This window comes from Peromyscus leucopus, chromosome 2 (genome assembly GCF_004664715.2).
Source record: "Peromyscus leucopus breed LL Stock chromosome 2, UCI_PerLeu_2.1, whole genome shotgun sequence".
In the NCBI taxonomy this organism is placed as follows: Eukaryota; Metazoa; Chordata; class Mammalia; order Rodentia; family Cricetidae; genus Peromyscus; species Peromyscus leucopus.
In genome coordinates, this window is record NC_051064.1 from 95,929,290 (window position 1) to 95,936,266 (window position 6,977).

The 6,977-nt window shown below is 33.3% G+C and overlaps 1 non-coding gene across 1 annotated transcript; it reads right to left on the bottom strand.

The window, feature by feature from the left end:
• Window positions 1–6,204: 6,204 nt before the first annotated feature.
• LOC114698361 lies at window positions 6,205–6,310 on the bottom strand. The gene has a single exon (XR_003735343.1). It is a non-coding gene; the product is annotated as a U6 spliceosomal RNA (small nuclear RNA).
• Window positions 6,311–6,977: the final 667 nt, after the last annotated feature.

Below are 6,977 nucleotides of genomic sequence, written 5' to 3' on the forward strand. Positions count from 1 at the left end.
GTTAGAGGTCACTCAACTGTATACCTTCACAGCTAGAGGAGTAACATACTTAAGACTCAGTTGTTCTGTTACCTTGTATCATGTATATTGACTTGGGAAAGTATTAAAGTACCCAGAAGAAACAGAGTAACCTCAAATACCTCAACTTATTCTTACCCTTAATGCCCCTTTGTATCCTGAAAGGTAACAAAACCACAGATTTTAGAAAGTAAGGCTAGTGTATTCAGAAGATACAGGATTCTGTCTACTGCAGGAGACACTGTCAACTCCACTTTCAACTTTGTAATGACTTCCACTTTCTTAAAGTAGAAGGTTCATCTCATATCCCCACCTGTAATGCTCAAGGGTTCTAATTACTCTGTGTTCTAGCCAGCACTTGTTTATTACCAGTTGTTTTCATAATAGCCATCCTAGTGCTTGGAAGTGCTATCTCACTGTGACTTTGATTTGCATTTCCTAATGACTGATGATGTTGACAGGCATTAATGTGTTCATTGGCTTTTTTTATACCTCTGATGAAGACGTGTCAATTCAAGTGTACAATGATGTGTGGTAATGATTTATTGATTACAGAATTATGGAACAGTCACAGTTTTCACAAATGGATAAGACAGTAAACATTTCAATTTGATTCCTTTCATACTTAACAGTATGAGATTTATTTAAATATTAACGTATGTAGATTTATGATATTGCTCTGAAAACTTATCAGACATCATTGCATCAATAAACAGTAAAATACTATTCTAATTGTCATTTAATATTCATGTTAACTTCTTCTAGTTTTTAATTATTATGTTACATGAAAAATTAAAAAGATATGATAATTGTGTGTGTGCCTGTGGTCTTGTGAGCACAAGTGTGCATGAAGCACTAGTGTATTTGTTTCAGAAGGATTTATTTCTGGATATAAGAGTGTTTTGTAAAAGAGCCTGGTATCTGTTTAAAAATACATACCAACTACATCTTTTAAAAGCTGTGGTGAATCACAGTCTCATGATGCTTATTTGATAATAAACACTTGGATATCCTTAGACAAAATCTACCTAACAATGGAGAGAGCACCTATAAGACTAGATAAGGAAGCTAACCTGTAACATAAATTTTCTTTGCCTAATCTGAGGAAGGACAAAAAAAGACCATTTTATTCTGTTATGTCATAGTTCTTTAACTATTTCTAATTTGAACTTCTTAAATTTATTGATATTTCTTTTAAAGACCTTTTATAGTTATGCTATTGGATTTTAGAGTTTATTTACTTTGGGAGAGGTTGTATTTATTACAAAATTATGTAATGTAGTTTGAGATGGATTGAATCTTGGATCATTCTGACTCAAATTTCCCAGTTGCTGGGATTTCAGATGTATGCCACCATGCCTGGCTGAGTTACTAGACTTTCTTTGTGCCGAAATACTCTAAGTTAATGTTCTTCTTCACTATTTTCTAAGTTTTGTAACTGTCAAATATATAAAATGATGAACATGATAACATTCTTTATTGTATATATTAAAATTAAAAGATGTTTAAAAAGCTATAAACACAACACAGAGATAGAGTGTTTGCCTAGCATATGCATAAAAAGCATATATATATACATATATATATATAATTATAAACTTTTAAAAATGACTACATATATAAAAGATGTTCAGTCTTGATATAGAAATACTCTGCACAAAAAAATTTAGGTCAACAGTAGGTCATATATACAACAGAATATGCCATATAGCTAGTTGTTCATAAGGTTACTCAAGGCAGGTAGATATAAGCATAGTCTATGATATCTATACGGCAGCAAAATCTAATAACATACTTTTAAAATTATAATCCTGTTATTGGGTGACAAACAATTCTAATTAACATGTGATAAACAATTTTTATTATTTCTATTACTATGTTTCTTTTAAGACCTACAATTATCCTTAATATCTCTCAGTTATCCTTACAGACTTCTGATATTTGATATTATTTTGAAATTTTTTTCTAGCCTCAAAATGGATCCTTGTTTGGCATTTTGACTAAGATCAAGTATAGTATCTAATCTTAAATTTTATTTCAAAAAATTAAAATAGCATCTTTATTTGTGTTTTTTAATTATTGGATACATGTGGATGTCACTTTTCATATGGGGATTATTCTATGTGTATACTTAAGATGATTGGAAAAGTTTTCTCTCCTTTGATTTTTGTTTTAAATCTCTGATACATCATATTACCCAAACTGAATTTTCATTATTTCTGCTTTGCTTTTCCAGTCTAGCAAGGACTATATATCTAATTGTGCTGATTTCTGTAGCCATATTAATAACTGCTGCCACCATGTTCTCATTTCTCTTTTATTTTAAAATTTCTTTGGCTATTCTCATTTGTGACTACTCTCACATAAACTTTAAGGCATATGTTAAACTATCAGCTTTCAAACCTCTAAAAATATTCAAATTTTTTGAGGTTGAATTGAATTTGTAACTCATCTAGGAAAAGGCTGTGTGCTTCTCTTTCTATTTGTAATGGAGTCCATTTAGGATATATAGCTGAGTTTTAAAACACTACAGATATCTTAATAAGTATCTATATTTATAGAGTTCATAAATCTCCTAGATTTCCCCCCAGGTATTCAACTGTATTTGTTTGTGTATAAAATTTACATTTGTTCATAGTTTTCAAGTTCAGTCATTAAGTTACCAATTTACAAAAACTATTAGTTATTCTGATAACACATTCTACTTAATATTTAATCCTTTTATACAGAGAAAAAAATATACATTATACTGATTTTTGTTTAAATGAAAATAGTACATGCATATTATTCTAGTGAGGCCATTCAGTTGAGAACAGATAATTTTTGATTTATCCTAGTAACTGATCAAATTTTATCATCATTTTAGTCTTTGAAATAAAAACAGCTTTACACTTCGTTGATTGATATTGATGTCTTCTAAGTCTATAGGTGGCGATATGTAAGTCTGAATTTAAACAATTTAATTTTGTATCTACATGTCATTGGCATTTGAATGTGTGAGAAACCCCAAAGTACATTAACTGTGAGCACTATGAACTTAAAATCTTGCTCTCTTTTCTCATTTCTGTTCTTTGTTTGCTGTAGACTTTGTTGTTTTCTGCTTTGTTATCTCTTCTTTGTTGTTGTGAATGTTTTTATCAGAACTTACTTGAAAGACTACATTTTGGTAATTTTAGCTATTGTTATATTCATCTTTTGCTTGAGGGACCAGAAATGAATGAGTACACAAACGGGTCAATTAAGATATATTGTCTCAGGACACTTTGTCATAGAAAGTTATGGATTTTTCCCATGTCAAACTCCTGCAGCTACTAATTTGGCTTAGACTGAGAACAAATGTTGAGCCTATAAGTGAATGAATACTGTACATGGATCTTTGTTTGGTTGCTGCCTGTTTATAGCCATGTGGTTTTACTTATAAAAATCAGGGTTATCTATGTTTTCTACTTCTATATCTCCTTAGAGACCCCATGATACCCATGGTAAGTCTAGTTTTCCTAGATAAAAGTGTTCCAAAAATGAGACTGTTTCATATATATATATATATATATACACACATATATATAAGATATATATATATATATATATATATATATATATATATATATACAGACCCCTCACTTTATCTGATGTTAATTAGACCTCTATGTTAGCGGAAAGTATTTTTTAAACTTAATGTTATGAAGAAACATGGATATGTGAAATGTAATTTGACTGGCAGGAGAGGTAGTTTAGTGGTTAAGAGTACTAGCTACTCTCCCAGAACATTTGGGTTCTATTTCCCATTTTCACAGCCACCTGTAACTCCAGTTCTAGGAAATCCAGTGCCATCTTCCAGCTTCCAAGAAATACCAACATGTGGTTGATGCACATTCACACAGGCAGCCAAACAACCCATACACATAAAAAGTAAAACTAGCTGGGCAGTGGTGGCACATGCCTTTAATCCCAGCACTCAGGGGGCAGAGACAGGCAAATCTCCATGAGTTTGGGGCCAGCCTGGTCTACAGAGCAAGATCTAAGACAGGCACCAAAACTACACAGTGAAACCCTGTCTTTAAAAAAAGAAAGAAAGAACAAAAGTAAAACTATACAAATTATAATTCAACACTCTGTGTCTATGTGTTAGCTTATCTCCATTTTGTATACCCTAGAACCTATAGCCCCTACAAAGATCTCTAGTTCTATAAATAACATGACATTATTTTCCTAAAAATGTTGCAAAATAGAGGAAATTTTATTCAAATCTCAAGTGGCATGTAATTTTGACAGCATTAAACATATTCATATATATTATTAAACATATTAAACACTGTTAAACATATAAAATATACATATCATATAGTCTTTTATCATATCATTGAGAACTATAGATTAATAAGTTTGCTCTTGCTGTGATGAAATATCTGAAACTACTAACTTAAAAGAAGGGAATTTTAATCTTGGTTTAAAGTTCAAAGACTACAGTTCATAGTCTTTTGACCTTATTGTTTGTGACTGTAGTGAAGTCCATCATGGTCATGAGCAATGAGGATCAGGAGGCAGAATAATTCTGGAATCAAATATTTAACCTTCTCTCAGGAATCATTTTTGAAGCTTCACCACCTTCAACAAACCCTTAAAACATGGATATTTGAAGATCAATTCAAATCCAAACGGTACCATAAATCTAACTTTTCCCCCCAGAAAATTAAAGTCTTTACTTGTGAGTTTAATGTTTCTATTTCTGTGTTAAATCCACTTCCTCCACCTGGTATATTCCTAACAAAATCTTTCTTACCAGGGAAAATGTAACAACAGAAGTAAAAGTGGCCAGTATTGGAGATTGAGTGTGCTATAGGAGCTAAGGATTCTTTTATCTATTTGAATCATTTCTTTTTTTCTGAGATTGTAATATAATAACATAATTTCCCCTTTCCATCCCCTTTCCTCTCCAATCCTCCAACATACATCTCCTTTACTTCCTTGTTCTCTTTCAAATTCATCACTTTTTTTCTACTAGTGGCTATATTTCCATTAGTTTTATAAATAGATAGATAGATAGATGAGATAGATAGATAGATGATAGATAGATAGATAGATAGATAGATAGATAGATAGATATAAATTAATACAAGCTGCTGCTTAGTCTATGTTACTTGTTTGTATATTTTTATATACAAGGCTGACCAGTTGGTATGAATAACCAATTGCAGTGTTTTCTTGCTATTCTTTAGTTGCCTGTATTTCTTTGTTTAGAATTGAAGCCTTCTTGACTTTTTCCTCATTCACTGTATCATGTATATTGCTGTTGTCCTTGTTCAGCTCATGTTTAAGCAGTCCTATTTGTGAGACTGTATGGGTTTAGCTTCTGTCATTCCTAGAAGACAAAAATCTCAAAGAATATTTTCTAGTCTTCTATCTCTTATAATTTTTTTTGGCAATGATTTCTGAGAGTTGTGTTGTAGATGTATCCTTTGGGACTGAGCCTCAAAATCATGTACTTTTATTGATTGTGATATTCTCTATGGTTTTTGTCTGTTGGAAAGAGAAGTTTCCTTAATGAGGATTGAGGACTACACCCACGTGTGGGTATAAGGGTAAATACTTAGGATGTAAGTAAGGTTTATACTTGTTTAGTAAAGTGGTGGTTGTAGGTTCTACTCCAAGATCCATGGCTTCACTAGCCCTGAGTAGGTGGCTATGCTTCTAATATCAGAATTCCTTTCCCTCATGTTGAATGAGTCTTAAATATGATCAGAGAGCTGTTGTTTACTGCAAAGGTATAGAAACCACTACTGCACACTTAAGAATATGCTGACCATTGTTCGGCTTCACAGGTATAATAGATATCATAGTAAGACTCTTGGTACACCCACTCTAGAAGACTGCATGGTACCTTCAAACTCCTCAGGAAGACTTTCAGTTCACTTCCATCTCAGGGGCCTCTGACACCTGTGTTTGAAGTGCAGGGTATCTTCAGCAATAGGGATTTATATTACACATCTTGGGGACAACCAAGGGCAATAGAAATAGCCTGTAATGTTTTGGTAGTCTCTTGTACAATTCCAGCCAACAACTCAAAAGATGGCTTCACATACTTGGTATTGTGGTTTGTTGTTAGATGATCTAAACTCTTATGGGAAGTATTATCAGGAAAAATGGGTAATTTCCATTGAACTATATGTAGAGTTAGTAGGTTGACATAAAAATATGGAATACTTTGTGAATTTGCAGGTTATCCCTACGCAAGGCCAAACTAATCTTTTCTGTATTATTTCAAGTTTAGAATACATGCTGCCAAAGCAAGCATAGCTAATGAAGATATTTTAAATTTTATTTTAATTAATTATTTGGGAAGCTCGTGTATGCCTTCAGTGTATTTTGATCATAGTCATCCCACACTTCTTCTCTAACTCTTACCAGCTCCACCTCTACCCACCACCCCTTCTAAGTTCCCTTGCCCCATTTTTTAAAGATAAATAGGCAATTTGTTTAACTAAATGCATCTGGGTATGAGGCCATCACTGGAAAGTAGACTATGAATTGTTTTCTCAGAGAGTGGTGTCTATATGCAGCCTAGGAGGCATGGCACTCATTATGTAGTCAGATTGCTCTTAAATTGGCAGCCTTTTGCTCCCTGTTCCCTGCTGTGGATATCACTCTATATAAATAAAACACTGATGGCCAGTGACCAGGCAGGAAGTATAGGCGGGACAAAGAGAGAGGAGAATTGGGGGAACAGGAAGAAGGAGGAGCGACACTGCAGCCACCACCAGGACAAGCAGCATGGAAAGATGCCAGTAAGCCACCAGCCACGTGGCAAGGTATAGATTTATAGAAATGGGTTAATTTAAGATATAAGAACAGTTAGCAAGAAGCCTGCCACGGCCATACAGTTTGTATGCAATATAAGTCTCTGTGTTTACTTGGTTGGGTCTGAGCGGCTGTGGGACTGGCAGGTAACAAAGATTTGTCCT